Source organism: Geospiza fortis, unplaced genomic scaffold, assembly GCF_000277835.1.
Source record: "Geospiza fortis unplaced genomic scaffold, GeoFor_1.0 scaffold45, whole genome shotgun sequence".
NCBI lineage: Eukaryota > Metazoa > Chordata > Aves > Passeriformes > Thraupidae > Geospiza > Geospiza fortis.
Window position 1 is genome coordinate 2,339,643 of NW_005054327.1, and position 9,626 is coordinate 2,349,268.

Here is a 9,626-nt window from a genome sequence, read left to right on the forward strand (position 1 = left end):
TCCCATTAACAGTAAAAGTAGAGGTATTAGTGAATATGACAACGTATCTGGTGTGAATGCGTGAACTCTTCTGGAAAAGTAAATGTTCTAAGACTAATGATGCTAGCAGTATGGTCTTATTCTTCAAAGTATATCCATTTCCCTCCCCTTTTCTCAAAGGCTTCTTGTCTACTAAAGAATAATGCCACAATAATTTTGATTACTAGAATTTTGGTATGATCCAAACAGACACATGCTTCATATTCATTGTAAAATTATAAACTGGGCATTGTTTCCTAGGGTTCTTCCTCTAACATAGTTATAAGAATTAACAGAGAAATTTGCCAACAAAAATCTGATATGTCTAAATACTAATAAAAACAATGGCTGGGACCAACATTTTTAAATCTTCACACATGATATAAAAAAATTCTAGGAAAAAGAAGTTGTTAAAAAGCTTACTCTAAAGCTTGTACACAGTATTGCAACTCTGACCTACTCCAGAACGTAGAAGCTACTAGAAGTAAAAGCATTACCACCTATCATGTAGCCTTCTGTTTGTCAAATAGTAACTAGAGAATAGCTTCAGGAACTCGTTTAATTCTATAAACAAAGTATAAAATGAGGTTTTCCTCCTTGAACACTTTCAAGATAGAAGAAACTCAGTAACAAAACAGAAGCATGCCACCGAGACCAGAGGTCAGTCTAAGGGCGTGTTCTGTCTCCAACACAATCATCAGCAACGTGAGCCTTAATCACTTTGACATCAATTTTCCTCAGATTCCCCAGTACGCACAGCAGTTCCATTGCAGCTGGTGAAGTGTACATCTCTGCCTATTCCACTTGCATCTCTTACAGATTTGATGCATGGGAGTTTTTTTTCTGGAATCTGCTGGTACAATCTGCCTGTACAATCTCGTGTATCAAAAAACTGCATATGTTTTCTTCTCCTGTGTACTTTCTTTTCTAAATCAAGCCTCAGTGAACACTCTACAATTTTAATATTGCACAATTTGGTGAATAACAGCTCCACAACTGCTTTTACCCACTGCCTTGGTGACTCTGCAGGTGTTGATCACTTTAATTCCCACCACTTATTTCAGAGCACTTTTAAGAAGTCCGCTTCCCCTTCCTTTCTGTAGCTCCCCTTGTGAGCAACCAAAACTGTGGACAGTACCCAACACAAGGGCAGGTCTTGTGTCTCATACAATAATGCTTCCTGTTCATTCTCTCTCCCTGTACTCCCTAATGACGGACAGTGTTGCATCAGGATTTGCTGGCAGCTGCCACTAACCAACAGCTTCAGCAAACCACCACTCACAAGTCATGTCTTTACTCAACAGCAGCTTTGTAGAATCAGTACAGAAAGTAGATCCTGGTCACTTTTAAGTCACATAGAACATACACAACATGAAAACTGTAAAAGTAGAGGGAACAGGCTGTAAAATCAGGAAACATCACCAAGAGCAGACTCAATATTCAACAATTAGTTCAATTTCCATTTTAGCTTACATTCATTTGGGCTGCAAAATTCAATGTTGATTGAAAATGCTGAATATTACTCTAAATGTTATACATATTTCAGTTAAAGTACAATGAGAGAGCTTAAGAACAAAAACTTCTTAAAGACGATGCAGGAGGATGCTAACATGATAAATTTATTTTAAGAGGGAATAACAAAGATGAAGAAGACTTTCTTCCTGGAAATGTATTATGGAAACTGAACTGCAGAAGCAGCATACAGTTTCATCTCAAGCCTCTGATTTGAAAGAAGTAGGGAAAAAAGGACTCAAGTGTCTGTCTCCTGTACCATGCACAAGTGTCATTGAAAATTTTTCAGAAAAAATATGAACTTAAAAAGTCTCAAGATTATTGACAAACCAGGAATATTATGCATTACATATTAGCGTGTGTACTTAAATAAAGCCAGCCTAGCAAAAGAGTTTCCTACTCAACAATATGGCTCAGTAGCCCAACATGATATAATTAATTAAAAAAAATATAAATCAGAGGACACTATTAATCAATAAGGGCAAACTATATTCTTATTAGCAGGTCAGTCATGCTCAACTTTTTCAGTATAACCCATTATCTTAGTAACAGAAATAGAGTAGTTGAGCTCCTCAGCTTACAGAGATAATACAGACAAATTCCGACAGCTTAAAAAAACTCACATACACAACACCAGCTGAACACACTTACTGTGAATTTCAAGAACAGGCTCTTTTGAAAATATTTTCATTTTGATTTTCAACTCACACAACACTTATAAACATTCAGGGTCCTTCCTTTAAAAAAAAAGCATGTTTAGGTCTCAACAGGTAGTTGGGAATTTTTTCAACACTACTGTTAAGAGTGCTGACTGAGCATTTCAAAACAATCCGACAAAATATGTGGCACAAAGGACCATTTTCTGGACCTCTGAATTGCCAGTGAGATAATGCACACACCTGAAAGCAGGCACTTTCCAGCAGGTTGGTTGATTATAAGGCACCTAAAAAAAACAAAGCACACAAGAGGTACACAAGAAAGGAACATAAGCCACGCTGTTCAACATCAGCTGTGGCCCAGCACTGCAGGGATTTAGTGGTCAGCTCCTTTGTTTGAATTATGCACTCATTCTAGAATTTGGAACAGGTTTTAAGGAGCAAACAGCTTGTGCAAGTCTTTTTCTCTAACCATTTATTCCATGTATTTGATACAAGTCAATTTTATCACCACAACTCTGGAGATTCAATTAAGAGCCTTAACGCTTCAGTACATTCCTTGAAAAATACCTTAAGGACTGTTTCTGGTAAATTTCAAGATACAACAATTGATTCATAAGTACCATGATCAAAATGGACAATTGGCCTCTGTATCAGCCAAGACCCCAATCCCAATTGTTTCATGATTTACCAAAGGCATCACTTATTCCTCAAAGATGACAAGTGTTAATTGAATTAACCATTGCCAAAGCAATGCTTACCCACCAGCTTGCACCACTTTAAAAGAACCCTAAGCTTCTTTCCTGCAGGAAGGAAAGAACTGCTACTATAAGTACCCTCTTTTCAATAACCTCTCAAGGCCCTTTCCTACATACTCTTTTCAGATTAATCAGGGAAAAGCAAAAGCGTGTTCCATAGCTAAATCTACATATACATCTTTACCAAGGACATGGTTCTGATCTCCCCTCCCAGAACAATCCATGAAGATTTATAGGATTACTCTCAACAGGTAAATATTGCTCAAAGCTAAAATGGACAAACCATGTTTGTGAACATGTTGTTACCCTGCAATAGTGGGGAGACCAACTTTTTCTTCATTTTACACAAGAAATGTATATTTTATAAGTAAGAAGGTGCTGCCAAGCACCTAGTAACTTAAGAAAAAGAAAGATGGGTTTACAAAGAAAAATAAAGCAATATACAGCTTATCGTAGATATTATTTCGTCTACATCACTCAAAGTTCAGAGGACTTTTTTAAAATTGTTCTGTGCATTCCAAACACAGCTGGAGGCACAACCATGGATAAGGTTGGGGGGCATGACTCAATATCTAATGTTTTGGCTATGGAGCGATTGAGGAGTAAGACTATCTCAAGTTTTAGGCTAATCTTAGCGTACAATAATGGAAACAATACTTAAGTATTGTAAGTGGAATAAAGAGTTACATGTTAGAATGGAAATTTATTTTTCACTTTCACTGTAAATCAAATACGCTCTGAGTGCGGGCTGTGCCTGACAGGACTTAAGCACAACCAGAAAAAGTTAGTCATTCTCATTAAAAAACACAGCTGGTGAAGGGGGTGCCCAATTTACTAAAATCAGCTACTTGCGACAGTACTTGCCCAGGAAGTGGGAGACCCAAGCCTGAGGCAGCTCAAACCCACAGCCTTGGCTCTGCAGTAGTTCAGTTTCAGTAGGAAAAGTTGGCAGTGCCTCTCCAACTTTATAAGTTGCCAATTTTTTTCATTCGTTTTTACTCAGTCTCTTAGGATTGCTTTTCTTCCTTTGAAAATGGCTTCCCTGATTTGAGTGTACTGGTATATGTTCATTCCCTTTTTCAAAATAGCTAGATATCTACAGGGAGATTTGAGGCTATGAAACTTCAGAAAACACTGGAATCTATGACTAAGTTGAACACTGAAGTCTCACAAAGCTAGGTGTGACGACATTACCGGTTGCCACATCTTCCTTGTTTTGTCAACACTGTCACAGAGAAGAAAGTTTCAAAATATGCCTGTAATTAGCCACTTGTCAAAAATAACTAATTTTCCCCATCTAGAAGACTACTACTAACATTTTGTACTAATGCAGTGCTTGATTTCTGAGGTTATCCTGATGTGGTCCCTACTACATTTTTCAAATACAAACAAGCTGAGAGAAGGCTTACAGCTTCTCCTTTTTCAAGTACCACAGAAAGAACATCTAGTTTGGCCATAACACAGCTGACTCCTGCTCAGAACCCTGCTATTTGAAGTAATCTTATTCATGTTACTGAACTTTTCTAATATGATTAGAAAACTTACTAGATTTGACATGCACACCACAGCCTGAAGCTGCCTTTTTATATTATGTGACTTCATGTCACTGCACAAATCAGGTACCTCTTTTTTCAAGCTTCATGCATCTTTCAAAAACCTAAAAATCCCCCAGTTTCACGAGATGGGCTCAGCCACACCAAGATCTCGCTGCCACTAGAAAGGCCAGTCCTGCTCCCAGCCCCTCCTCCTGTGCTACCTTTGCACAGATCCAACCTTAGAGTCTGGCCTACTAAGACCTTTGGTGAAAAACCTGAGTGGAGCAATCCACGTACACTTTGCTGCTTTTACTAATTTTTTTTTTTTGCTCAGTATGGTAAAATTTATGAACCTAAGCCAATTTGTGTGCAAAATTGCTTAGGTCATTCTATGCCCACATCAAAATGAAAGGCCACTGCCCACATAAAAACCCAGAAAGTTATTGTAACCACTGATATTCCTGGGTACCAGCGAGCCAGGGTTTCCTCCTATGAATCAGCTGCAGAGCAGGGTGTTATGTCTGTGGCCCTCCAAGAGATTAAAAAATCAGATAGTAACAGCAAAACACAGTTAAACAGTCCTGCTTTAAATAAATACAAAAAACATAGTATTTGTCCAGTACCTCAGCACCTTTACTTAGAAGCCACATACTGAGAGACTTAAAATTTATTTCCTTGTCCATATAAAATGAGAAAGTACTTATAAATTTAAATAAAAAGTGAAAAAAAAAGTAAAATGTAGTCCTTTAAGTATTAACTGCATCCCTACTGTATCTGTGAATGTTTCAACAGTTATAATCTTTCTTGTTTATAGCAGGAATCTTCTGTAAAAAAAAGCAAAAAATGTTTACAAAAATATTAAATCTATTCATTCACGAGAGAAACTACCATTTAATAGACAAATTTCTAACAGGTAAGTGCGAAAAAATAAATTTAAAAATTTAAAAGGCTAATATTACAGCCAAAAAAACAGCTAAGATGCAAGGACAGACAAATGTCTTCATTGTCTGAAGACATCATTTACCTTATTTCAGGAGAGCCTCATTTGCTTTTCTAAGCCATTAAAAGTCTAATCTAGGTGTTTCATTTGCAAAAAGTCAGTGCAATGAAAAATTGTATCTTCTTATGATTGAGGCTCCTACCTCTAAAAATATCTGTGCAACTATCACAAGCAAACAACTGTAACACTTATCAGTTAATGCATCTTTCCTCAGTATTTTTCAGTATTATAAATTTAGTGCTCCAGATGCAGAATTTTATCTTCCCGTTATGACATCAGCCCATATCTGTGGAAAGCAGCAGAATTTCCCTGAGCTACTTGAGCTGTTCAGTAACACCAATTACATAAGAATTTTCCTAAGACAATAAATATTGTAGAAAATACAATAGATATATAGATATATAGATATAAGCTAGCAGTCTTACATCAAAGCCATAGAATTACCTGCATTTGGGAGTTTATTTGCTAATCACTATTAGGCTCAGTTCCCGGAAGAGAAAGAAGGAAGAGATTTTTCTTTGTTCACATTTCCTGCGTAGGTTGACTTTCATGAGAGTTACAAAGACGACTTTGATCAAGGTTTTTAACTAAGCAACATTGGGAGAGTAAAGAGTCAGCAACAATGGAGGTAACAGATACAGAAAATAAAGCCTTATCTTAGTTTGTTTTTTGCTATAGTGTTTACAGAACAAATTTTCATCTCTTAGCCCCATTTCTATTAGCACGCACAACTTATACAAGACTAAGACCCTTTATAAAAAGGCACACTTTCTTTATCCCTGTATAGTGCCATACAACAGCAGGCCATCAGAGTCTTGCCTCAACCATCACTTACAAACCCCACCAAAACCAAGTGCTACAGTGGCATGGCAAGTTCAGTAACAGCTGAAGTGACATTGTGGAGAGCTGCCTTTGGCCCCACCCAAATCGGTTTGTTACCTTCCCATTGTAGCATTTACCTGTTTAGCTCTGACCAAACCCTAAGTCAAAGACTCGAGACTACCTGACCCCAAACTTCAATCAAGAAAGACTGGTTACTATAATTCATGAGCAGTACAGCTTGTAAGTCCTGCAGCCTTCAATACAATTTCTGTGCCTAAATCACTCACGTGCACATGAAGCCTTCCCTCATGACTCAGTTATCTGGAATGCCACATTTCTTAGTAAAAAAGGTAACCTTGAGCTTTAAAGCCTAGCTGCTCTCTCAGTTTTATGTGCTGCAGAAAACAGCTGCATTTCCTCCTCTTTGTTCCAGTACAGATTCACAAAGCATCATTCCAATCACTTTCTCTGCAAACAAGCTGGACTAGAAGCAGACATTTCGGACAAGATAGTAATGCTATTAAGGTCAGATGACAAAGAACTAGAAGGTAAAAACAATAAGGAGAATGATTACTGAAGAATTTTTATTATCATTTTCCTAAACTTGATGCCTTATCCAACAAAGAGCAGAATAGGGGAAGAAATAGAAAAAATACAACAGTAAGTAAATTATGCAGCTGTAACTGACTTTTACCTGCAAAGAATGTCAAATGTAAAATTTAAGACACATTCACCAACAGGAATGCAGTCATTCAAGTGACTAAGCAAAAGAATAAAGGAAGTAAAGCAAGACAACAAAGGTTGGCTAATTTACTTCTAATGTCATACTCCTGCAGGGAAGTATGACAAATTCTTACCCATCAATTATTTGTCTTTTTGCCCTACAAAGAGAGACAAAACAGGAGGGCCAGAAAGCAATACAAATCACACATGCCCGCGGCAGACAGTTACGTAATGCTGACGTACTGCCCGCTCTTTGCTCACAACACTTACTTTGCTGCAATTCCAAGTACCAGCTTTTAACAGCTGCCCGGTGTGAACACTTCTAAACTGCTTTGTAAATAAAATGCAGACACACAAAGAAGAACAAGATACAGAATGAAGCTTTAGAGCTATTTCCAACAGAGATAAAAATAAGAAAAGCAGAGGGTTAGCTTTATGATGAGACATTTTCTGTTTCATAAGAAAATGTCATAGAACTGGCTTTTTGTGCTAAAACTCAAAACTAAACTGCCTGCCAATCTCAAGTCTTTTAATTTAACTAACTTGAAGAAACCACAAATGAAAAGAGAAAGATAGCTCCTTCAACTTCACTGAAGTGCTACTGCCAGGAAATTACAAGTCAGTAATTCTTTTGACAATAAAACACACCTAGAAATCATTCTATTTAGAAGAGAACTTGCCCTGAATAGATTCAAACAGATTAGCTAGAAGTAAAGGCAGAATAGGTACAAGCAGGGCCAAAAAGTATTTATTATTAATCATGGGAGAAATTAAAAAAAAACAAACAAAACAAATCAAAAAATAGTAAACACAGCAGAACTGGCCAGATTTCACAAAACTAAATTCATAAAACATTCATAAAATGTGGTATTAGCCATATTAAGTCATCTTTTTTTCCTACACTTTATCTTTAAAATTAGGACACAACCATAAAATCTGCAATAATCTATTGCTCAGTACCTATCACAGCCATTATGTAAGCAAATACATCACAACACTTAAGATCACATGCTTGAATAATCAGCTGCTAGTTAAGTATATCTGCAATTGCCTTGGTCCTTCCTTTCTCTGACCCAAAACAGTAAGCAAACAACATTACAAAAATCTCAGTCTTCAGCAGTCAGATATAACAAAGAAACTAAAGCAATATGCTCCTTCCTATGGGGCAGTAATCAGTAAGGTTGTATTTTAAACTCTGGAGCACAGCAGACTGATTTATAACAAATGACTACACAATTTAATGTACACAGCAAACTGAGGAGGCCGACTCATGCAGACAAACATTAAGCTAAGCCCTTTTGGAAAATAGTTTTTACCCAAAGCTGCGCATCAGCACCATCGCTGGAAGTTCCTAACAAGCATAAGATAAAAATATTACAGAGACAAATTATTCCTTCATGCGTTTGGGTTTTTTTACTCCTTTGAGTAATTAAATTAAAGTTTCCCTTCTACCTACTTGACCTCTAATAACATATGCTCTTTCAAGGCCTTTTAAAACATGCCCAGGTTACCTCAGGCCTTGAGGAAGATAGTGTTTGTAAACTCTCAAGAAAATGCTCTGCCAGCATTTTTCTGTTGCAGAGAAGGAATGACTTTAGGACTTCTACTGGTTTCAAGTTATGGAAGCACAGTGCCAGAAAAAAAGCAGCTGGTGACCAACTACCACCCTAAAGGCATACGTCACAGGGTGTGTGGTGAGTTCATCACTTCTATGACAATCCCTGTATCTAAGCGCCCAAAAGCATACAGAAATTTACAGTTCTGTAAGACTATCAAAATAAATATTCCAAATATAATAAAGGTATTTCCTATTATTTTTTCTTAAATCATAACCTGGGAACAATCTGAATATAAATACCACTATTTACATATGGACAGACATAAGTGTTATTACTTCTGTGGACATTCTTTTCACTACTCAAGCTGTAAAACACAAACACTAAGATAAATAATTTAGGATTCAGCTAGAAGACTGCAGTAGAAATTTGAATCACAGAGAGTAACAAAGATTTCAGACTTCTTTATCTTTATATTCATAGCAAAGCTAATGTACAAAGAGTTTAAAGATAAAATTTAAACTTTTGAGGAGACTGACTGCATCTAAGTCATTTTTACACCCAATAATTAGGAAAGTTTACATATTTTGAGTATAAGTGACCTTAAGCTAATGACTGCAAGATTTATGTAAGTGACATGAAACTGATGACTGCGAGAAACAAACAAGACAATCAATTCGAGTAGGATGAAAAGCTTAGTATTCTAAATGATCACTTCCATGGTTAAGTTCAGGAACAAAAGAAAAATTTGTCTCAGTGACCCACAAAGCTGCAGACCGTTCTTGAGAAGAGACTGTTCGTGCATGTGCATACACACAGACGCAGACACACACAAACACACTGAAGGTCAGTCTCCTCCCTGCATTTCACACTTCCCTCCCTCTAATCTTCACACAGGCCTTGCACTCTATCCCTGTGCCAGACAGCTAAGGGCTTTTAGAAATCACAAGGTTTCAGCGGTTCGCTCCGCGGCGCGTACAGAGCGGAGACAAGGAACCCTGCCCCTTCCTCCCCCGGCTCTCCGCCCCGGCCGCGCTCTCCCGGGA